Raw genomic sequence first — 26508 nt, 5'->3', positions numbered from 1 at the left:
AGCATCCAATATCTATGACCACCATGACCCTAAACAAAAAGTACTTTGTCACATCTTCACACAGTATGGGAGAAAATTATTATTACAATCCCATAACGACAATTTTCCCCAAATCCAGCATCTACATTTAATAAAATAAAAGCTTTCACGAGTAGGGCCCTCTTCCCTAATATGGATATTTTTTTCTTACTTTAACCATCTTCAACTGCACCAAATCCCTTGGTCTTCTGCCACCCTGATACTTATGTTAGTGTCATCTGCTGATGTAGCTATGTTTATTTATCCTGTACTTGTCCTATATTGTCTACAACTCTAATGGTGCCACCACACGGTGCTATCTGTGCTAGGTGCGATTTGAGCTATACTATGTGTGCTATGCGATTTGTACTTTAGTGGTATGTGATTTGAAGTAGAGATGAGCGGGTTCGGTTTCTTTGAATCCGAACCCGCACGAACTTCACTTTTTTTTTCACGGGTCCGAGCGACTCGGATCTTCCCGCCTTGCTCGGTTAACCCGAGCGCGCCCGAACGTCATCATCCCGCTGTCGGATTCTCGCGAGGCTCGGATTCTATCGCGAGACTCGGATTCTATATAAGGAGCCGCGCGTCGCCGCCATTTTCACACGTGCATTGAGATTGATAGGGAGAGGACGTGGCTGGCGTCCTCTCCATTTAGATTAGATTTAGAAGAGAGAGAGAGAGAGAGATTGCTGTGATACTGTAGATTAGAAGAGAGTGCAGAGTGCAGACAGAGTTTAGTGACTGACGACCACAGTGACCAGTGACCACCAGAGACAGTGCAGTTGTTTGTTTTATTTAATATATCCGTTCTCTGCCTGAAAAAAACGATACACAGTCACACAGTGACTCAGTCTGTGTGCACTGCTCAGCCCAGTGTGCTGCACATCAATGTATTGTATATAAAGCTTATAATTGTGGGGGAGACTGGGGAGCACTGCAGGTTGTTATAGCAGGAGCCAGGAGTACATGATAAATAATATTATATTAAAATTAAACAGTGCACACTTTTGCTGCAGGAGTGCCACTGCCAGTGTGACTAGTGGTGACCAGTGCCTGACCACCAGTATATTAGTAGTATTGTATACTATATCTTTATCAACCAGTCTATATTAGCAGCAGACACAGTACAGTGCGGTAGTTCACGGCTGTGGCTACCTCTGTGTCGGCACTCGGCAGGCAGTCCGTCCATCCATAATTGTATTATATACCACCTAACCATGGTTTTTTTTTTCTTTCTTTATACCGTCGTCATAGTCATACTAGTTGTTACGAGTATACTACTATCTCTTTATCAACCAGTGTACAGTGCGGTAGTTCACGGCTGTGGCTACCTCTGTGTCGGAACTCGGCAGGCAGTCCGTCCATCCATAATTGTATTATAATATATACCACCTAACCGTGGTTTTTTTTTCGTTCTTTATACCGTCGTCATACTAGTTGTTACGAGTATACTACTATCTCTTTATCAACCAGTGTACAGTGCGGTAGTTCACGGCTGTGGCTACCTCTGTGTCGGAACTCGGCAGGCAGTCCGTCCATCCATAATTGTATTATAATATATACCACCTAACCGTGGTTTTTTTTTCGTTCTTTATACCGTCGTCATACTAGTTGTTACGAGTATACTACTATCTCTTTATCAACCAGTGTACAGTGCGGTAGTTCACGGCTGTGGCTACCTCTGTGTCGGCACTCGGCAGGCAGTCCGTCCAACCATAATTGTATTATATACCACCTAACCGTGGTTTTTTTTTCATTCTTTATACCGTCGTCATACTAGTTGTTACGAGTATACTACTATCTCTTTATCAACCAGTGTACAGTGCGGTAGTTCACGGCTGTGGCTACCTCTGTGTCGGCACTCGGCAGGCAGTCCGTCCAACCATAATTGTATTATATACCACCTAACCGTGGTTTTTTTTTTCATTCTTTATACCGTCGTCATACTAGTTGTTACGAGTATACTACTATCTCTTTATCAACCAGTGTACAGTGCGGTAGTTCACGGCTGTGGCTACCTCTGTGTCGGCACTCGGCAGCCCGTCCATAATTGTATATACCAGTGACCTAACCGTGGTTTTTTTTTCTTTCTTTATACATACATACTAGTTACGAGTATACTATCTCTTTATCAACCAGTCTATATATTAGCAGCAGACACAGTACAGTGCGGTAGTTCACGGCTGTGGCTACCTCTGTGTCGGCACTCGGCAGCCCGTCCATAATTGTATATACCACCTAACCGTGGTTTTTTTTTCTTTCTTTATACATACATACTAGTTACGAGTATACTATCTCTTTATCAACCAGTCTATATATTAGCAGCAGACACAGTACAGTGCGGTAGTTCACGGCTGTGGCTACCTCTGTGTCGGCACTCGGCAGCCCGTCCATAATTGTATATACCACCTAACCGTGGTTTTTTTTTCTTTCTTTATACATACATACTAGTTACGAGTATACTATCTCTTTATCAACCAGTCTATATATTAGCAGCAGACACAGTACAGTGCGGTAGTTCACGGCTGTGGCTACCTCTGTGTCGGCACTCCGCAGCCCGTCCATAATTGTATATACCAGTGACCTAACCGTGGTTTTTTTTTCTTTCTTTATACATACATACTAGTTACGAGTATACTATCTCTTTATCAACCAGTCTATATATTAGCAGCAGACACAGTACAGTGCGGTAGTTCACGGCTGTGGCTACCTCTGTGTCGGCACTCGGCAGCCCGTCCATAATTGTATATACCAGTGACCTAACCGTGGTTTTTTTTTCTTTCTTTATACATACATACTAGTTACGAGTATACTATCTCTTTATCAACCAGTCTATATATTAGCAGCAGACACAGTACAGTGCGGTAGTTCACGGCTGTGGCTACCTCTGTGTCGGCACTCGGCAGCCCGTCCATAATTGTATATACCAGTGACCTAACCGTGGTTTTTTTTTCTTTCTTTATACATACATACTAGTTACGAGTATACTATCTCTTTATCAACCAGTCTATATATTAGCAGCAGACACAGTACAGTGCGGTAGTTCACGGCTGTGGCTACCTCTGTGTCGGCACTCGGCAGCCCGTCCATAATTGTATACTAGTATCCAATCCATCCATCTGCATTGTTTACCTGAGGTGCCTTTTAGTTGTGCCTATTAAAATATGGAGAACAAAAATGTTGAGGTTCCAAAATTAGGGAAAGATCAAGATCCACTTCCACCTCGTGCTGAAGCTGCTGCCACTAGTCATGGCCGAGACGATGAAATGCCAGCAACGTCGTCTGCCAAGGCCGATGCCCAATGGCATAGTACAGAGCATGTCAAAACCAAAACACCAAATATCAGTAAAAAAAGGACTCCAAAACCTAAAATAAAATTGTCGGAGGAGAAGCGTAAACTTGCCAATATGCCATTTACCACACGGAGTGGCAAGGAACGGCTGAGGCCCTGGCCTATGTTCATGGCTAGTGGTTCAGCTTCACATGAGGATGGAAGCACTCAGCCTCTCGCTAGAAAACTGAAAAGACTCAAGCTGGCAAAAGCACCGCAAAGAACTGTGCGTTCTTTGAAATCCCAAATCCACAAGAGAGTCCAATTGTGTCGGTTGCGATGCCTGACCTTCCCAACACTGGACGTGAAGAGCATGCGCCTTCCACCATTTGCACGCCCCCTGCAAGTGCTGGAAGGAGCACCCGCAGTCCAGTTCCTGATAGTCAGATTGAAGATGTCAGTGTTGAAGTACACCAGGATGAGGAGGATATGGGTGTTGCTGGCGCTGGGGAGGAAATTGACCAGGAGGATTCTGATGGTGAGGTGGTTTGTTTAAGTCAGGCACCCGGGGAGACACCTGTTGTCCGTGGGAGGAATATGGCCGTTGACATGCCAGGTGAAAATACCAAAAAAATCAGCTCTTCGGTGTGGAGGTATTTCACCAGAAATGCGGACAACAGGTGTCAAGCCGTGTGTTCCCTTTGTCAAGCTGTAATAAGTAGGGGTAAGGACGTTAACCACCTCGGAACATCCTCCCTTATACGTCACCTGCAGCGCATTCATAATAAGTCAGTGACAAGTTCAAAAACTTTGGGTGACAGCGGAAGCAGTCCACTGACCAGTAAATCCCTTCCTCTTGTAACCAAGCTCACGCAAACCACCCCACCAACTCCCTCAGTGTCAATTTCCTCCTTCCCCAGGAATGCCAATAGTCCTGCAGGCCATGTCACTGGCAAGTCTGACGAGTCCTCTCCTGCCTGGGATTCCTCCGATGCATCCTTGCGTGTAACGCCTACTGCTGCTGGCGCTGCTGTTTTTGCCGCTGGGAGTCGATGGTCATCCCAGAGGGGAAGTCGTAAGCCCACTTGTACTACTTCCAGTAAGCAATTGACTGTTCAACAGTCCTTTGCGAGGAAGATGAAATATCACAGCAGTCATCCTACTGCAAAGCGGATAACTGAGTCCTTGACAACTATGTTGGTGTTAGACGTGCGTCCGGTATCCGCCGTTAGTTCACAGGGAACTAGACAATTTATTGAGGCAGTGTGCCCCCGTTACCAAATACCATCTAGGTTCCACTTCTCTAGGCAGGCGATACCGAGAATGTACACGGACGTCAGAAAAAGACTCACCAGTCTCCTAAAAAATGCAGTTGTACCCAATGTCCACTTAACCACGGACATGTGGACAAGTGGAGCAGGGCAGGGTCAGGACTATATGACTGTGACAGCCCACTGGGTAGATGTATGGACTCCCGCCGCAAGAACAGCAGCGGCGGCACCAGTAGCAGCATCTCGCAAACGCCAACTCTTTCCTAGGCAGGCTACGCTTTGTATCACCGCTTTCCAGAATACGCACACAGCTGAAAACCTCTTACGGCAACTGAGGAAGATCATCGCGGAATGGCTTACCCCAATTGGACTCTCCTGTGGATTTGTGGCATCGGACAACGCCAGCAATATTGTGTGTGCATTAAATATGGGCAAATTCCAGCACGTCCCATGTTTTGCACATACCTTGAATTTGGTGGTGCAGAATTTTTTAAAAAACGACAGGGGCGTGCAAGAGATGCTGTCGGTGGCCAGAAAAATTGCGGGACACTTTCGGCGTACAGGCACCACGTACAGAAGACTGGAGCACCACCAAAAACTACTGAACCTGCCCTGCCATCATCTGAAGCAAGAAGTGGTAACGAGGTGGAATTCAACCCTCTATATGCTTCAGAGGTTGGAGGAGCAGCAAAAGGCCATTCAAGCCTATACAATTGAGCACGATATAGGAGATGGAATGCACCTGTCTCAAGTGCAGTGGAGAATGATTTCAACGTTGTGCAAGGTTCTGATGCCCTTTGAACTTGCCACACGTGAAGTCAGTTCAGACACTGCCAGCCTGAGTCAGGTCATTCCCCTCATCAGGCTTTTGCAGAAGAAGCTGGAGGCATTGAAGAAGGAGCTAAAAGGGAGCGATTCCGCTAGGCATGTGGGACTTGTGGATGCAGCCCTTAATTCGCTTAACAAGGATTCACGGGTGGTCAATCTGTTGAAATCAGAGCACTACATTTTGGCCACCGTGCTCGATCCTAGATTTAAAGCCTACCTTGGATCTCTCTTTCCGGCAGACACAGGTCTGCTGGGGTTGAAAGACCTGCTGGTGACAAAATTGTCAAGTCAAGCGGAACGCGACCTGTCAACATCTCCTCCTTCACATTCTCCCGCAACTGGGGGTGCGAGGAAAAGGCTCAGAATTCCGAGCCCACCCGCTGGCGGTGATGCAGGGCAGTCTGGAGCGACTGCTGATGCTGACATCTGGTCCGGACTGAAGGACCTGACAACGATTACGGACATGTCGTCTACTGTCACTGCATATGATTCTCTCAACATTGATAGAATGGTGGAGGATTATATGAGTGACCGCATCCAAGTAGGCACGTCACACAGTCCGTACTTATACTGGCAGGAAAAAGAGGCAATTTGGAGGCCCTTGCACAAACTGGCTTTATTCTACCTAAGTTGCCCTCCCACAAGTGTGTACTCCGAAAGAGTGTTTAGTGCCGCCGCTCACCTTGTCAGCAATCGGCATACGAGGTTACATCCAGAAAATGTGGAGAAGATGATGTTCATTAAAATGAATTATAATCAATTCCTCCGCGGAGACATTGACCAGCAGCAATTGCCTCCACAAAGTACACAGGGAGCTGAGATGGTGGATTCCAGTGGGGACGAATTGATAATCTGTGAGGAGGGGGATGTACACGGTGATATATCGGAGGGTGAAGATGAGGTGGACATCTTGCCTCTGTAGAGCCAGTTTGTGCAAGGAGAGATTAATTGCTTCTTTTTTGGGGGGGGTCCAAACCAACCCGTCATATCAGTCACAGTCGTGTGGCAGACCCTGTCACTGAAATGATGGGTTGGTTAAAGTGTGCATGTCCTGTTTTGTTTATACAACATAAGGGTGGGTGGGAGGGCCCAAGGATAATTCCATCTTGCACCTCTTTTTTCTTTTCTTTTTCTTTGCATCATGTGCTGATTGGGGAGGGTTTTTTGGAAGGGACATCCTGCGTGACACTGCAGTGCCACTCCTAAATGGGCCCGGTGTTTGTGTCGGCCACTAGGGTCGCTAATCTTACTCACACAGTCAGCTACCTCATTGCGCCTCTTTTTTTCTTTGCGTCATGTGCTGTTTGGGGAGGGTTTTTTGGAAGGGACATCCTGCGTGACACTGCAGTGCCACTCCTAGATGGGCCCGGTGTTTGTGTCGGCCACTAGGGTCGCTAATCTTACTCACACAGCTACCTCATTGCGCCTCTTTTTTTCTTTGCGTCATGTGCTGTTTGGGGAGGGTTTTTTGGAAGGGACATCCTGCGTGACACTGCAGTGCCACTCCTAGATGGGCCCGGTGTTTGTGTCGGCCACTAGGGTCGCTAATCTTACTCACACAGTCAGCTACCTCATTGCGCCTCTTTTTTTCTTTGCGTCATGTGCTGTTTGGGGAGGGTTTTTTGGAAGGGCCATCCTGCGTGACACTGCAGTGCCACTCCTAGATGGGCCCGGTGTTTGTGTCGGCCACTAGGGTCGCTAATCTTACTCACACAGTCAGCTACCTCATTGCGCCTCTTTTTTTCTTTGCGTCATGTGCTGTTTGGGGAGGGTTTTTTGGAAGGGCCATCCTGCGTGACACTGCAGTGCCACTCCTAGATGGGCCCGGTGTTTGTGTCGGCCACTAGGGTCGCTAATCTTACTCACACAGCTACCTCATTGCGCCTCTTTTTTTCTTTGCGTCATGTGCTGTTTGGGGAGGGTTTTTTGGAAGGGACATCCTGCGTGACACTGCAGTGCCACTCCTAGATGGGCCCGGTGTTTGTGTCGGCCACTAGGGTCGCTTATCTTACTCACACAGCGACCTCGGTGCAAATTTTAGGACTAAAAATAATATTGTGAGGTGTGAGGTATTCAGAATAGACTGAAAATGAGTGTAAATTATGGTTTTTGAGGTTAATAATACTTTGGGATCAAAATGACCCCCAAATTCTATGATTTAAGCTGTTTTTTAGTGTTTTTGGAAAAAAACACCCGAATCCAAAACACACCCGAATCCGACAAAAATAATTCGGTGAGGTTTTGCCAAAACGCGTTCGAACCCAAAACACGGCCGCGGAACCGAACCCAAAACCAAAACACAAAACCCGAAAAATTTCAGGCGCTCATCTCTAATTTGAAGTACATGCGATTTGAACTACACCCGGATTTGACTACACTACAATATGTAATTTATGCAATGTAGTTCAGAAATACCTGCCTGCACATACAATTTTGCGATATGGACTACACGGGAGTGCGCATTGCATCGCAAGGGAAACTGATCACGGTGCGACTTGAACTAGACGCAATGCTATTTGAACTAAAAAGATCAAATAACATGCGATAATCGCACCGTGTATAGGCACCATAAGTCACTGTGTTCCTGTTTTGTTTATTTGTTTATGCCCTAGAGGGCTCAGACTCTACTGCACATGCGCAAATCCACGGGAAAATGGCAAGGTGGCCATTTCCCCAGTGATTTCTCTACTGCGCATGCACAGAACTCCGTAAACATGGCCGCTGCAACATTTTTACGCTGTTTTAACAGTTCTGCTGACGTCAGTGTGGGACTACGGAGGGGTGAGTATTCAAAAAATGGGTGCAGTGTGTGCCCCCCAAATGCACTAAAAATGCACTTTCGATGCGATTTGTCTCAAGGTGAGCTTCAAGGGAAATCAGGGCCGATATCACGTCGAAGGCAATTGCACAAGTGTATGGGCACCATAAGATACCAGAAAAGCGTAGTCTGGATCAATTTATCAACAAAATGCTTAGTTCCACATTTAGAGTTGAATGCATTTGCATTCTGAGTGAAGAAAAGGGTGTACTAAAAACAAAAATTGACACAGCAACAACTACTGCAGTGCTGATGCCCTGTGTCTCACTGCCCAACTGGCACCAATGGGCATGCACAAGACCTTGCAAGCATAGTGAGATCTCCCATGCAGCCTTCAGCGGCCGCAGCCAGGGACAGTGCTGTCACCAGAGGCGGACTGGCCATAGGGTTTCCAGGGAAGATTCCCGGTTGGCCGACGCACCTGTGGGGCCTGTTTTGTTTGAGGACATGTGGTCCTTTTTATAGACAATGAATAAGATGCAAAATAATTTGCATATATGAAAATTACTTTGCCACTTAGCCTGTGATTGCAGATGATTTAGTCAGTGTATGCTCTGTCTGCCTGCTTGGCTATCATATAAGATTGAGTGAATAGTGATTGGAATACGGTTGGTGTAATAAGCAAGAAAATATATCTTTCTAAAGAATGATATAGTTTCCTAAGTTCTGAAAGTTTATCATATAATGTGCTCATAATATTTAATTTTATTTATTTTTAACTTCCCCCTTGATGCTGGACATGCCCACTATCTGGAAAATCTTGGGGGGAGGGTGCTGCTGCCATGGCCCATGGCTAGACCTTACCCATGTGGGGCCACTAGTACAAATTTTTCCAGGGCCGCTTTTTGTTCCCAATCCGCCCCTGGCTGTCACTGCTGTGGTGGTGGGGCAGCGACAGCTGCAGCTGTCAAAATCAATAGCTGCAGCTGTCAGAATGGCCAGTAACACTGACCACTCATACATTGGGTGGCACACTGGTGCCATTACCTAGAGGTGGGTACACACTGCAGCTGATCAGGGCAAAGTCTCCCATGTATTTGTAATTTTCTGCCAGTCTAGTTTGTTCACACCATGACCTGGCTCAAGCTACAATATCTGATGAGATTATGTGCCTACTTACCTTTCAGCATTTTCTTTGCATATATTTTGGCTAGAGATGAGCGGGTTCGGTTCTTAGAGAACCAAACCACTCCGAACATCATGTTCAGAACCAGAATCCGAGTCCGGCTCAGGACTTCCCGCCAGACTGGGATCCCGGAATGAGGCAAAACATCATCATCACGCTGTCAGATTCTCGTGGGTTTTGGATTCCATATAAGGAGCCGTGCATCACCACCATTTTCACTCCGGACTTGGGGAGTGATGGAAACAGACCTCTGTTTTTCTCTGTGGCTGCTGGCATCGGGTAGGGTCAATGTGTGCTCTATATGGGTGCTGTTTCTGTCACTGTGGTGTTAGTGATGTTAGTTGTGATGTTAGAGGTGCTGTCACTGGTGTTTCATTTGATGTTAGGGGTGGTGCAGCTGTACACATGTGTTGCTGTCCTGGCTGTCACTGTGTTGGACAGGGGGCAGAGTCACTGTCCTCCTGTATGCTGTGAAAATACAGGGGTGCTGATTGTAAAAATTCAGGGGTGCAGTGAAATAATGTACACTGGCCCTGTCTTGTATGCTGTAAAAATGCTGGGGGTGCTGAGAAAATAAATGTACACTGGTCCTGTATGCTGTAAAATTACAGGGGTGCTGCTGTTAAAATAAAAGTACACTGGTCCTGTATGCTGAAAAAAATACAGGGATGCTGCTCTTAAAATAAATGTACACTGGCCATGAGTGTTGTGAAAATACAAGGGTGCTGGCACTGTCTGCGATGTCTAGGCCTGACTTTCACAACACTCTATGGGAAGAGAAGGCTCCTACCACCATTTGCACACCCTCTGCAAGTGCAGGGAGGAGCACTGCCAGTCCAGTTGCTGATATTGAGATTGAGGATGTCACTGTAGAAGTACACCAGGATGAGGAGGCTATGGGTGTAGCTGGCGCTGAGGAGGATGTTGACAATGAGGATTCTTATGGTGATGTGGTTCGTTTGAATAAGGCACCAGTGGAGACAGTTGTTGGCCATGGGATGAAAAGCCCATCATCATGCCTGGGCAAAATACCCAAAAAGCCACATCTTCAGTGTGGAATTATTTCTCCACAAATCCGGGCAACAGGTGTCAAGCCATAATAAGTAGGGGTAAGGATGTTAACCACCTAGGGACATCCTCCCTTATACCTCACCTGCAGAGCATTCATCATAAGTCATTGTCAAGTTCAGAAAATTTGGGTAATAGCGTAAGCAGTCCACTGACACCTAAATGATGTGATTTGTTTGAGGAAAAGGATGAGGATGTAAACACTGGAGGGGGGAATCTGAGGATGAGGATGACATCTTGCCACTTTAGAGCCAGTTTGTGCAAGGTGAGGTAAATTGTTTCTTTTTTGGTGGGGGCCCAAACAAACCAATCATTTCAGCCACATTAGGGTGGCAGACCCTGTCACTGAAATGATTGGTTTGTTAAAGTGTGCATGTCCTGTTTATACAACGTAAGGGTGGGTGAGAGGCCCCAAGGATGATTCCATCTTGCACATCTTTTCTTTGCCACATCATTTCAGGGGTGCAGCCCTATATGGGGTTTCCTCTGCCCTATCAGTCCATGGGTGCTGCCCCACTGCCATTTAAGTCCAGGGGTGCTGTGGCCTGTCTGCTGTGCAATTCTCTAGGGGTGCTGCCTATGCTGTATAATTCCAGGGGTGCTGCTGTACTTGATCCTAGGTTTTAATGAAAGTCTAGAGCAGAATATGAAACAAGCTTCAACATCACAAACAGATTTGTGAAAACATAGCCACAAAGGTGGAAATGGAAATTGCAATTTTGATGAAGTGTTTTCCAGTGAGACCACATTTGTGGCCAAAGACAGTGTGACTCAGAGGAGACCGAATCATAATCCAGCGCAACTGCCGGAGAGGTAAAAGTGAGATTTTCTGCCGAAGCATTAGAGAGAGGTTCTTCTCAATTATTTCATGTTAGGGACTCTCTCAAATGAATGGCTCAAATTAGTTGGTTTATTATTGATGTTCCACATTTTGGGATTTTTTATTTACAAGATGCACATTTCTTGTACAGGGTACTTTTCCTAAGGGCTGCGTAGGGTTATCGCAAGACTTTGCAGTGTTAGAAGAACAGAGTTTTAGTTATCTTGCATTGCATCAGCTTACCATTGCACTGCAGCACTAGATGGACCACAAGCTCCTGGGAGGCACAAACAGTTACTGAATAAGGCTCAGTATGGAGTCTCATGGTGGCTTTCAGCCAGGAAGATGTCTGGCTTGCCAGACTGAGGTTAGCATTGCTTCCTTCCACAGTCCTACTTATACTGTAGTATGAAATGATTTTCGACTGTAGAGTGGTAAGCTCCACTAGGCAGGGCCTCAATAACCAAAAAAATCACTGCACAGTCCTGCTTAGGACTGTACCGAACCCACCCGAACTCAACTTGCCCCATCTGGAGCTGCTGTGGGAGCTCAGGAGGGGCTGCTTTATTTAAAAATGAAAGATGAAAAAAATAAACAACACACACATGCGTGTAACTGGGGCACACAGGTATGTTCACATGCATGTAACTGGGACACACAGGTATGCTCACATGCGTGTAACTGGGAGCTCTGAAAAACAAAAATAAGGCATCTGCCACAAAATATGTAAATAAAAATGCAATAAAAAATGGAAAAAAAGAAACCCACAAGATTTTCACAAAATAAGTCTCTAGACTCCAATCTTGATCCTGTGGTATACACCAGTGTATTTGCATCCCAGCATTAAATCCAAGAATATCTTAATCCCTGAAAATGGCGAAGGGGGTATAAAATTGGAGGCTTTGGCCCCTAGTTTTTCAGTTTGTCCAGTAATGTCAATTATATATTAACTTGGTTGAAGTCCTTTCCATTCCACACCAATTTAGGAGTGGAGGTGAAAGCCTGTGTGTTGTTCCTCACTGCGTGTGCCTCTCTAATTTTTAATCACCTTCTTGACACTGTCCGCTTCCTCTTGTTTCTTCTCATAATGTGAAAAGTCATCAAAGATGGAGGTGGTATGTTTGTAGCTTGCTATGAACTTAGCAAGCTTTTTCCAGGGGGACCACCTGTCGCTGAAATGATGGGTTTATTAAACTGCATGTCCTGTTTAAACAACATAAGGGTGGGTGGGAGGACCCAAGACAATTCCATCTTGCACCTCTTTTTTTCTTTGCATTGTGTGCTCTTTGGGGCCTAGTTTTTAAAACTGCCATCCTGTCTGCCACTGCAATGCCACTCCTAAATGGGCCAGGTGATTGTGCCATCCACTTGTGTCGCTTAGCTTGGTCATCCAGCAACCTTGGTGCAACCTTTTGGCCTAAAAACCATATTGTGAGGTGTGAGATCTTCAGTATAGACTGGAAATGAGTGGAAATTAATGTTATTGAGGTTAATAATACCGTAGGATCAAAATTACCCCCAAATTCTGTGATTTTAGTTGTTTTTATGTTTGTTTTTCAAAAAAAACATCCAGATCCCAAACCAAAACCCAAACCAAAACATGAAAGGGTGGTTTTGGCAAAACCAATCCATATCCAAAACACAAGTGGAGATCCAGATACAAAACCAAAACACAAAACCCGAAAAGTGTCCGCCGCACATCTCTAATTTTGGCATATATTTTATAGGCCTGAATTAAAAATGTAATAAAAGATTCAGTTTGCATTATGACTGAGTAGTTTCTTATCCTTTATCATAGCCTTTACTTAATTATATATTTCTATTAATTTTAGCTGTTTACAACAAAAGTAAAAAATAGAGTTTCTGGAAGGTAAACTTTAAAGGCCAGATGCATCATCGCTTGGAAAGTGATAAAATGGAGAGTGAAAAAGTACCAGTCAATCAGGTCCTAACTGCCATGTCACAGACAGTGTTTGAAAAATGGCAGTTAGGACCTGATTAATATAACATTCATATATTAACATTCAGTCTGGAAAGGCTGACCTTGTTTATGACTATTTCCATATTGGGCAGTAAAATGATTAGCATTACTGCCTCACTGCACCAAGGTCATGGGTTCAGTCCCACCATTGCCTAAACTGTGTAGAGTTTGCATATTTTTGTATATTTTTCCTCGTACTTGCGTGGGTTTCCTACTGGTACAGTACTCCTTTTTTTCCGCAATCCAAAAATATTCTGGTAGGTTAATTTGATACCAACAAAATTAACCCTAGTTTGAATGTGTGTGCGTCTACATGTGGTAGGGAATAAAGATTGTAAGCTCCTCTGGGGCAGGAACTGATGTGAATAGTCAAACATTTTCTGTAAAGCGCTGCGAAATCTGTGTGTGCAATATAAATAACTGGTAATAAATAATAAATACAAATAATAAATACATTTCATGTTATGTCCTAAATTAAAAGGTAAATATTAATTGTTGTAGATTGAGAATGTGTGTCTCCATGTGGGGATAGTACTCATTTCAGAAGTGTATCATACATTTTAGCTGTTTTCTACAATATATATCAGTGATAATTATTCTTACAGTGAGGCAGACAGAGCTTTGATAATGAAGATGTCTATATTTGGGACTCAAAAAAATATGTGCGATATTGTGTATAATAGAAAGAAAAATGAATTGGATTTGGATGCATCCGTCATTGCTTTTTGATGGCATTTTAATACAAGTTTTTATATATTGTGAAATATAAATGTAACAAGATTGTGTCAGCTGCCATTCTTTCCTGAACACTATAGCAGTTTTATTCTCATATTTCCACATAATTTGAATTCTTAGAATATTTGTAAAGGTTTAATGCTGTCAGCTCTACATAGCTCAGATAGTAGGAGGAAAATGTTTTGCTATCACCAAACAATGACAAGATCAAAGCATTTCTTTTGCTGCAGAAGATACTGTAAGAGTGGTAATTTTAAACTGTTTAAACAGAGGCTCATTGATTAAATATCACAGATATTATAGTTTCATGTGAGTTACACTTCATATTGTTAGGTACCAAGAATATAAGAACAACATGCATGTATTCATACACAGTTGGAATGGAAAGCAGAATATACTAGAGAATGTAGAGTGGGAAAAGAGCACATATACTGTATACGGGTGGTCTTCAGTATGCCGGCGGTCGGGCTCCCGGCGACCAGCATACCGGCGCCAGGAGACCGACAGCCGGCATACCGACACTTATTCTCCCTCGTTGGGGGTCCACGACCCCCCTGGAGGGAGAATAAAATAGTGTGGCGTGCGTAGCGCGCCACCGTGCCCGTAGCGTGGCGAGCGCAGCAAGCCCGCAAGGGGCTCATTTGCGCTCGCCACACTGTCGGTAAGCCGGCGGCTGGCCTCCCGGCGCCGGTATGCTGGTCGCCAGGAGGCCGGCCGCCGGCAGATCGTAGTGAACCCCTGTATACTGTATATCCATTATCCGATTTAGAAGAGCTTAACTGGTGTCCAGTTGCACTCAATGGTTCTCTATTATATTGCTTCTAACCATCATCTTATCAAAGTTGATATCTCCCAAACATTTATAGTACCTTGAAGAGAAAATGAGGAGATAGAAAACTGGCAACTGTTCCTTATCACATCCTACCCAACAATGAATACAAATATTAGGTATAATCCTCAGTACAAAACACCAGATAAAACTACCCTGATGATGGATACTATGCCAAATCACCAGTCACCTGATGCTAAGTTCAACCAGTATTCATGGGGTGTGCTCAGCCCCTTCCAACTTAATTTGTCCCAACACCAATACCAAGCAGTAACAGTAGAGTATACAGACTCACCTAATGCTAGTTTTTTCATATCCAAGGTATTTGGTTAGATTCTAGATACCATCAAATAAAATGACATTAATTATATTAATGCTAAACATTATTATATATGCAGTATGAACATATTAATGCAAAATTATCTTTACTCCAAGCACTGTACATAAATATTTTTTAATTTACAATAAATACTTTTCAATTTACTGACAACTACTAATGCTCGCCCGCTCTCATATTTTTCCTAATACAAAATGATACATGTTCCATACACTTGTCTGTTCTTGTGCTTGCCTAGTCCTTAAGAAAGTAATTGCACATCTCCATTAGCTTACCATACTCATTAATATGCATTGTAGAGAGTGTATTCCGGTTATGACCTAGCTTATGGGTTGGTGTACGCAAACCACCCAGCTACACCAATAACATAACATTTCCTTCATATAGACTAAAATAAAGACACAACAATGTAGTCGGCCATAAAGGTTGTTATTAAAGTGATGAATAAATCAGGCTTGCAGGTGGCTGAGAAAGAAGTGCAGACACTCCACATGGGGGGTGAGGGGGGGGGGGGGGGGCGGCTGCACATACTAATTCTAAACATAATGAGTGCTATAATGCTGAGACTTGAAGAGAAAGAAAGAAAGAAGAGAGAAAGAAAGAAAGAAAGAAAGAAAGAAAGAAAGAAAGAAAGAAAGAAAGAAAGAAAGAAAGAAAGGAAGAGAAAATGCATATGCACACACTAAACACTAAGAGATATGGTAATCAGAGCAATTATAATAAAGTCTGCAATTTAACGTGGGGTGAAATTGAGGTTCTTGGCATAATTTATGGCCAAAAAATGTGGGCCCACCTACCACGGCCAGGTGACCTTATCAGGTGGGTCCCTAACATTTCTAAGGTTCAAGTCCAGAACATGGGACCCCCCAGGGCCAGCACAACCCAGCCACCCACAGGCGGTGAGAAGTAGTAGTTTAAGTGTTAAAATGTGTTACATACAGATGTGTCGTCATACATCTAGCCTTAATATGCCATGCAGTGCAAGATACAGTACCTGGCAAGAATGAGCCAGCAGGTCCCGTGCAACTCTGCTAACGTCTGCATCTTTTTTTGCTGAAAATCCATCTTACTAGTGTGCATGCCATGTACTTTTGTATTTATTTATGAATAGAGGCAGTCATTTAACAGTACTGCAATTCCAGGGCAATTTAGAGCATTATATCATGCATATACTTTTTATTATTGTAGTATTACAATTAATACTACCATTAATATTATTACGTTTTTCATTCCAAGAAAGGGATTTTGATTTAGCTGTTTTCTACACTGTCTTTTTTTCAGTGATGAAAGAATCATCTTACTGTCAAATCCCCAGGCTTACCTAAGAGGCAACACCTCTCTTGCACTGACATTAAGAATGTTTTCATCTTTCAGACCTTTAAATACACTTGTCACCCAACTCCTCTGCATCCCAACGAGAGCAAAGCCTGGATTTGTCATAACAAGCCAGATATCGGTAAGTGATGAATTCCATTTGCCTTGCCCCTACAAAATAAATTGCTCGTAAACTTGTCCAGTGAAATTTAATAGTGTACAGAAAAGGCATGTTTATTCCTCAGACAAAAGATAAATTAATTCTGTAACTACAAAGTGATTTTTCACTCAAGGGGAAACCATCTTGACTGTCCAAGCTCAAGACTATCTACTTGCTGGCCTGGAATATTTCCTTAAGGAAGTATTAATTCATGCAATGACCTGAAGGGTTAAGAAAACAGAAAAATAGTTTTGAAGAGCTGTTGTTATAGAGGTTACCACGGAAACCATTACCGGAATGTTTAAAAGTGTTGTTTCTCGGCAAACCCGCAGGAGTTTTGTTTGAGAGCCTTGGTGTTCTTTAATCCTGGCAATTAGCTGCTATGTGGTAGGTAGGCCTTATGAGACTTGATTAGATTAGATGCCTGCCTGTAGTCACGGGTAGCAATCTCACTGTTATATGGGTTTAGCAGGAAACCAACTACAATACACAAAGACCCACTGAAAAGTACAGTACAAAGCACAATAATGTTTGAAAGTATAAAACATAAGAGGATCCGATCAGTATCCTGGCGGTCAGTAAGTTATGTGTTATAAATGTTCAAAAATATAAGATAACAAAGTATTTAAGATTACATGCTGTACACAAGCCAGAGGAAACAATTTTGATGCTCAATTTCTATCTAACATTCATCTGAATTTTTCCAGTTCCGAAGTGGATGAGCATCTAACAACCAGTAGCCAGTCTCACCATCAGAATATTCTCAGAATATTCTCAGCAACAGAGTAATTCTTGTAAGAGCAAGTTGTGGCATTTGGAATGAAGGTAGTCTGGAAGCTACAGACTGAGTTTGTGGAAGGAAGGAGCGGAGTCCTCCAATAGCTCTAACTAGAGGCCAGGATGATACAAAATATGCCACTGGTATCATTGCAATCCTTACAGAGCCTGTGCTTTAATCCAGCTGATGCATACCTCCAAAATCTCATGGCATATTCACAGTTTCACAGCTCTGTCCCAACATCCTGATCAGAACAACATTGTCCCATGGGTCACAAAGTGTGATGATATCTCCCATTTGTTGCTGCTCACGTAGCAAGCACACCACTTGTAATTTCACCAGTTGGCATGAATGGGTGATTGGAGGGAAGTGGAGGGAAGAAAGGAGTAGCATAATAGATCACTTCAAAAGTACTAGATCAATGGTTCTCAAACTCAGTTCTCAGAACCCCACACAGTTCATGTTTTCCATGTCACCCGGCAGGTGCACTGTACTGTGTATCACCAACTGTCATTATAAAAATCCACAGGTGACGTGGAAAACATGAACTACAGTATGTGGGGTCCTGAGGACAGAGTTTGAGAACCTGTGCACTAGACATGTGAGTAGACCTCGATTATGCTTTTTTCTATGAACAGAGATACCAGTACTCAGATATAAAGTACTCACCTAAAGCTGCAAGCTAATAATTTAAGAGTCGATTTCGATTAATTTTGTGCTCATGATCTTGAATATGCCATGCTTATTTTTCAATTGCCTCTAGTTTTTGAGATATGCATATGTATTTAATATTTATGAAAAAGAAATTAAACAATGTTAAAAATAGTTAATAAGTTATTTTTTATTCTGATTAAATTTGATTTGTAAAATGTTATAAAAAGACACAGGATCATTACTTACATACTGTAAGTGTTAGGAAGCTATGATAACCATTTTTTGAAGGATTTTCTTTTGTATTCTTGTTGCTGGCAGACTCCAACAGTAATTGGTCATCATGTGACGATCCCACTTTCCTTGATATCTTTCTTCCATTACCTGAATATCCTGGTGGAACCGTTCACCATGTTCTTCGCTTAAATCTCCTGGATTGGATGGGAAGTGATCTAAATGGCTGTACCAAAAATGTACTTTAATACTCATGTTGTCAGCTACTTTGTTGAAATGTTTTAGCATGTTGTGGACTAATTCCTGATAGTTGTCTGCCTTGTGATTGCCTAATAAATTTTGAATGACAGACACATAGCTCAGCCATGCTTCAGATTCGGTTTCAGTCATAGTTGTGGTAAAATTTGGACCCTTCACCAGTTTTCGTGTCTGTGGGCCATCAAAAATTCCTGCCTTTAATTTTTCAATACGAAGAGATGGAAATGTTCAACAAATATACGTGAAACAATCGCCTGACTTGTCCATTAAACCCAGTTTGATATGGAGAGACAGCAGTATGATTTTTTTCCTGTCTATTAAGAGCCGATGAATGCTGTTGGCTTCTCCTACAGTTATAACTTCTCTTGGAGACTATATGGTTAAAAATTATTCCCAAAAAACCCACGTTTATTTACAAAAAAGCCAAATCCCTGAAGGATTGTTTGGTCAAGAGCAGTTTACCGGACAAGTCCTTGGCAAGGACATGCAACCAGGGTTTCCATAGGTGTGGGGCCTGTTTAATGTGTCGGACAACTTATAAAAAAGATCTCCCACGAAAAACTACAGATTTTATAGTTAATGGGAAAAAATATAAAATCAGGGATTTCATCACATGCAACTCAAGGAATGTTGTATACCTCCTTGAGTGCAAATGTGGGCTTATATACAAGGGAAAAACCTCCAGACCCCTAAAAACCAGAATGGCGGAACACGTGTACAATATCCGCAAGGGTTTGGATAGTCACCCGTTCTCAGAGCACTTTAATAAGGTGCACAAAAAATGTGAAGGGCAGATCATCAGATATTTGGGAATTCAACAAGTAAAATCGAACTGGAAAAATAGGGATCTTGAAAAACGTCTGGCGCAAAGTGAGATGCGTTGGATATTTGACCTGAACTCTTTAAAACCGAATGGGCATAATGCCGACTTTGAATTAAAGTGGTTTTTAGATTAATGGATTAATAATGGACTAATATTTTTATTCATTTTTAACTATATGTGTTTTAATCATGTCTTTTCACTTTTTTCTTTTATATTTGGGTATCCATATGTTGAGATTTATCCTCCAATGAAATTCTGCCCGAAACTACTGGCTAAGGAGTGACTCCACTCGGGTAATAGGGAAGGACTAGTGGGAATACGAAGTACCACTGAGCTTGGTCAGAGTGGGTCCTCCTCTGGGAAAGCGACATGAGAAATACGGGCCTACTTTCTAAATAATCCAGCTGAGAGTATGGAAAAAGGTGGTTGCTTTCCCTCAACAAAGATGGCGGATGAGGATTTTTCTGTGATCGTCCATTGGAAATAATTACATGGTTTAAGTAAAACACAGCGGCGATGCCTTTACACTTCAAGAGTAGCTCCCGACCAGCGCAGCTTTAGCGTGCTGGCCGGGAGCTACTCATCGCTCCCCGGCCCACAGCAGCTGCGTATGACATCATGCAGCCGCTGCGGCCCGCCCCCGTTCATTCCGGCCACACCTGCGTTGTGGGCCGCACCCATGAAATGGCGGGGAAAACGCTGCTGTTCTGCCCCCCCCCCCCCCCCCCCCCCCCGCCTAGCGACTGCCTCTGCCTGTCAATCAGGCAGAGGCGATCGTAGCGGCCTGACGGCCTTCGCCCATCTGGCATGCGCCGGCGCATGCGCAGTTCTGACCCGATCGCACCGCTGCGATAAACGTCAGAATGACCCCCCATTATGTGATAATTTCATCAAATACCTATATTTTCATTGCTTTATGTGCAAATGTTTGAAAGCTTGCCCATGATATTGTTTTCATTCAGTAAACACTTATAGTATAAAGAGCCCTAATATGAAGTACTAGATCACAAATCAAAATAATTTTCCTCTATTAGCAAAATATGTATTATGTATTAGCTTTTCGACTATGTGCACCACAATGCTACCTCTTTTTCTTTTTTGATAGTAATAACTGCGATCAGTTCAGTCAGTTCCGTTCCTGGTTTGACGTCACAAACACACCCAGCGTTCGCCCAGACACTCCCCCGTTTTTTCAGACACTCCCGCGGTTTCCCAGAAACGCCAACGTTTTTCCGCACACTCCCATAAAATGGCAAGTTTCTGCCCAGAAACACCCACTTCCTGTCAATCACACTCCGATCACCAGAATGATGAAAAATCTTCGTTAGGCCGTTAGTAAAATACCAAACTTTTGTGCTAATTTACTTGGTGCAGGCACACTGCGAACATTGCGCATGCACAGTTTGCGACTAATCGCTCCATAGCGGAAAAACTAACGAGCGACCAACTTGGAATGACCCCCATTATGCGTATAACCATCGCTACTACAGGGGCTATTATGCGTATAACCATCTCTACTACAGCGGCTATTATGTGTATAACCAGCGCTACTACAGGGTCTATTATGTGTATAACTGGCGCTACTACAGGGGCTATTATGCGTATAACCAATGCTACTACAGGGGCTATTATGCGTATAACCGGCGTTACTACAGAGGCTATTATGCATATAACAGGCGCTACTACAGGGGCTATTATGTATATAACCGGCACTACTACATGGTCTATTATGTGTATAACCGGCGCTACTACTGGGGCTATTATGTGTATAACTGGCGCTACTACAGGGGCTATTATGTGTATAACCGGCGCTACTACAGGGGCTATTATGTGTATAACCGGCGCTACTACAGGGGCTATTATGTGTATAACCGGCGTCACTACTGAGGACATTATGTGTATAAATAGCACTACTATGCGCAGGGTAATGTGAATAAGATTGTGCTACTGTGAGGCGTAATTTGAAATGGGGGTACTATTGTGTGGCCACGCTCCTTCCTGGTGAGACCACACCCCTTTTTTGTAGCACGCTCTTCCTTTGTGGGAGGGTGCTAAATTATAGTTTGCAGGGGGGCGCCGACCACCCTATCACCGGCCTTCCTTGCAGGAATACCTAATTCATGCAAAAGTTGCTATTTCAGCATGATTACTTGAAGGTTGATAAATACGCTTCTTAAAGATAATATACCAGTGGTTCTCAAACTGTGTGTACAATTCTGTTAATTTATTTGACCGGAAGTCTGGTTATTTGTGGTTTTGTAGCCAGTTGTAGGAATTTATGATAGAGATTAAAAACAGTAAAAGTTGATAAAAGTGGGTAAATTAATGGTGCCAAAAGCAGTGCCGCCAGGGGCATTTTAACAGAGGAGGGGGCCCGTGTTCAGACTCGGGTGGACCCCCTCCTCTACATGCCGCACTAGGCTCCGGCATTGTGCCAGAGTCTATTGCGCAGGTCTCGAGAAACATGACACCCACCATGTTCCAGAGACTTATTTCACTACTGCGCATACACAGCAGATATTTTAGCTGTGATTATTGCTGCGCCTCATCGCCCAACGTGGGACTCCGGAAAGGTAAGTATTAAAACATGGGTGTGGTGTGTGCAGTGTGGGCCCCGCTGAACCCAGAGGAACGTGTGTACGGCACACATTGCACCCATTATAGAAACGCCAATGAGTGCTGCCATTTTAGGTCTCTATTCACTGGAATTTGATATGTATTAAGAAATGTAACCAAATCATTTCATTAAGGCTTACCACAATATGAGGTTGTGGCCAACTTCTAAGTAGTCGGGATCTCAACAGCGGAATCTGGGACATCTATTATCTCATAAAAATATGGACATACATACAGTACAAGCCTAAAACATGAAAGTTAGCACAGGTACAAGATGTTGATGTTATCTAATATATAATATAGTACTGCTCTCAACATGAGATACATATTTATTTGAATCTTGCTGACTGTGAGAAAATAATACTACTCATAATACTGGGCAGACGAGCACCTTTATTGGAAATACAATCACGTTTAAATGGTGACCGAATTAGACGGTTCACTGTACACCCTGAAGAGTAATTAATCACATTTACCATCTATATTAATACTTCAGTGAGATATGTAGAATATAGATTCAAGTAGTACAAAGAAAAAAACACAATCAGTTGAGCTATTATTATTATTTCAACATTATCATTCTGTCATATTTTATGAACATAATCACCAGAATCCTACATTGGTTCATTTTGTTAGACGCATAATGAGTATAGTTATCTAGGTATTGTGAACAATCACAATTGCAGATGATATTCTGCATCACTACAGTTTAAAGATAAAAGAGCGCACAGCCCATTCATTACATTATTGTTATAGTGATCTGGTCTGTTACTCCCTGACAGTGGAGAATTCAGTTTGTTACATTTTTTGCAACAGTGTTTGGGGGAGACATAGTATCTCATTTCACTATTCAGTGATAAATAAACACTTGAAAACCTATCCCCATTTATGAATCACTCCCAAATTAAAGGATAACATGGATTAAATATATGAGAAGTGCTTCTCGCTGTTGTTTCTGCTGGTGTTAATCAGTGGACCACTGTACAATATACACAGTGGTAATAATTTACACATCACAACACAATATTATTATCGATATTTGGATCGCTTATTGAGCATTAATAGGAGCTATATCAGGTGCCCCAGCGCTAGATTTTAATACTTGATTTCCTACTATTCTCTATATTTTTTAAATATTTCGCTTTTTAGATAGGTGGGGAGTTTATTTAAAATATCATAATAAAAGTTACGTTTTAATTTACCATTAAACAGTTATTATAGCTTTTCGACTATGTGCACCACAATGCTACCTCTTTTTCTTTTTCTTTTTTGATAGTAATATAGGTATCCTAGGTAGCAGGTAGCACGTCCCCTAAAAATATACACAGAATTTAAAACTAATATGTTACATGGGGATTAAGTCTCACACCGGTGCGGAAACATTTGTTTTTGTTTGAACTGATCGCAGTGTAGGAGTAAGTCTGGAGCTACTCAGAAACTGCAAAGAAATTTCTATTCGCAATTCTGCTAATCTTTTGTTCGCAATTCTACTAAGCTAAGATTCACTCCCAGAGGGCGGCGGCTTAGCGTGTGCAATGCTGCTAAAAGCAGCTAGCGAGCGAACAACTCGGAATGAGGGCCAATAGCCCCTGTAGTACACACCGTACTACAGGTGCCAGTTATAGACATAATAGCACCGGTTGTACATATAATAGCCCCTGCAGTAGCGCCGGTTATATATAATGCCCTCAGAAGTGCCATTTATACAAATTATGCCCCCTCACACACACACACACACACACACACACACACACACACACACACACACACACACACACATAGATAGATAGATACACATACTGTAGATGCACATACACATAGATACACATACATATACACACATACTGTAGATACACACACACGTACACAGTATACACACACACACACACACACACACACACAGACACACTTTCTCACTCATTCTCCTTCAACATACCATCCGGGTCAGCTGGCTGGATCTGTAGCAGCTTCTGTCCAACTTCTGCAGCCTGGTCCCATGTAGCTCCGTTCCTCAGCGCTGTGTAGCTCCACCCCCTTTTTCGGCCAGGACATTGCAGGGGGGTAGGGGGAAGCTTCAAGCTGCCGGCGCCGCTGCCTGTCAAACGCTGTGACAGGCACAGCAGCTCGGCAGCAGCAGCAGGGGGCCCAGGCGCAGCACAGGGATGCAGAGCAGGGAGAACGCCTCTACAGCCTGGCGCCTATCTGCTTTGCATCCCTTTGCTGAGAGGGTAGCGCCGGGCCTGCCTGCAAGAGATATTCACAGTGGGGACTGTGGTCAGAATCACTTTACCAAGCTCAGAGAAGCTTAGTCTTTTGGAGCGTGGCCCTGTTAGTAAACTACATCTTCAAATGGCATTAGCAGCATTGTGCTTATAGTGGCATTATCGCTGGAGAAAGAGCTTCTGATCCTTATCCAACAGCCTCCATGCTCCTTCCTGGCCAGTTGTCCAAAATTATGCTGTACAGTGTATGCACGGACTGTGGGGTTCATTCTTACCTTGATCGTAGCTGTGCTAAATTTAGCACAGCTACGATCACTGACACAGACATGTGGGGGGACGCCCAGCACAGGGCTAGTCCCCCACACATGTCTGGCTCGGCCTCACCGCACAAGTACAAAAGCATCGCTTTTGTACTTTTAGAGTAACTCCCGGCCAGCGCAGCTCCTGCGGCTGGCCGGGAGTTACTTGTCACTGCCAGAGTCGCAGCAGCTGCACATGATGTCACGCAGCCACTGCGGCCCGCCCCCCGCACGGTCCGGCCACGCCTGTGTTGGCCGGACCATGCCCCGAAAACGGCGGCCAAACGCCGCCCCTTCCCGCCCAGCGACCGCCTCTGCCTGTCAGTCAGGCTGAGGCGATCGCTAGGCAACGACGGCCATCAGCCATCTGGCATGCACATTTCTGACCCGATCGCACCGCTGCGAAAAACTGCAGTGTGTGATCGGGTCGGAATGACCCCCTGAGGGCCTAATTCACATGTGATCGTAGCAGCAAAATTTTTCTCTAATGGGCAAAACCATGTGCAGTGCAGGGGGGGGCAGATGTAATATGTGCAGAGAGAGTTAGATTTGGGTGGGGAGTGTTCAAACTGAAATCTAAATTGCAGTGTAAAAATAGAGCAGCCAGTATTTACCCTGCACAGAAACAATATAACCCACCCAAATCTAATGGTGCCCATACACTTGTGAGATTGCATTCAACGCGATATCGGGCCCGATTTCCCTTGATGCTCACCTTGAGATAAATCATATTGAAAGTGCTTTTTTGTGTGCATTCGATGCGCATACAATCCTGCGATTTATCACATGCCACTTACGACCGGAAATCGGGTTGTATCGGATGATCAAATGCGAGCGCATCGCATGCTGACCAAAGCACACCAGATTTACCTAAAAGATTTCTAAAAATTTAAAGAGAGGGCTGCACTATCTGGGGGATATATAAACAAGCAGCCATTTTAACTCTGTGCACTTCTGTTTGCTCTGTGACTAGAGAAGTTTGGTTTATACCTGCTGCTCGTTCCACATTGCTAGCTACCGTGCACTGCTTTGTTCTGCTTGCATTACAAAATATTTCTATACTGCTGTGTGTAGAGATGGATTCTGCTCATTATCAAGCTCTCATGTGCTACTCTGTGCTGAAGATGAGGGGAGACAGGGAGAGGGCCCAGCAAAGGTGGAGGGAGAGATCTTGCTGGTCCAAGAAGTGGCTGCTTAAGCAGTCTACTCGCTCCTACATGCCCCTCCTGGATGAGATCAGGGAGAACAACCCGGATGACTACCGCAACTTCCAGCGCATGAATGATGACAACTTCCAGGAGTTGCTGCGTCTGGTGACCCCCCTCATACAGAAGAGGGATACCAAATGAAGGGTTCCTTTCCCTGCTGAGGAGAGGCTCGTGGCTACCCTGCGGTTCCTTGCTATTGGACAGTCATTTGAGGAGCTGAAGTTTGGGACCCGTATCTCTACGCAGGCAGGGCCGGCTCTACCATTAGGCAGCTTTAGGTGGGCACCTCTAAATTCATCTAGCAAAATCTGAAGGATGTATCTGTATGTGGCCTCCTCCTTTTATACTATGCTGGCTGTGCTGCAGATCTAATCAGGTGCAGCCGCCGCTATCAGGCTGTACCACATAGTAGTATTTAGACTCTCTACACATGTTACATCTGCCCCACCTCAGGGCAGCATAATTGTGCCCATTAGTGTGCTTTTTTTGGTGTGCTTACAACCCGAATTACCCCCAAAGTCACAAAATTTTGTGATTTTGTTTACAATATACTTTATCACTTTAAAAGTCCTTGAGTAATGTCCCTTTTCTCTGTATATGTATAATGATGCTATTCACCGCAACCCACCTAGTGGCCATCTGCATCTCCCCTCTGAGAGAGGGTGGGGTTTACAGGTTAGGGGGCGCTAGGCTGAAGCTTTGCCTAGGGTGCATAAAGACCTTGCACCGGCCCTGTACGCAGGCTTTGGGACACATTATACCTGAAACCTGCAAGGCTATTATCAAAGTGCTTCAGTACAAGTACTGTAAGGTAGGAAAATTACACCACACATTGCTTGT

Source organism: Pseudophryne corroboree, chromosome 4 (assembly GCF_028390025.1).
Source record: "Pseudophryne corroboree isolate aPseCor3 chromosome 4, aPseCor3.hap2, whole genome shotgun sequence".
NCBI classification, from domain to species: domain Eukaryota; kingdom Metazoa; phylum Chordata; class Amphibia; order Anura; family Myobatrachidae; genus Pseudophryne; species Pseudophryne corroboree.
The sequence above is the reverse complement of the archived record's forward strand: the minus strand, read 5'-3'. Positions refer to the sequence as shown.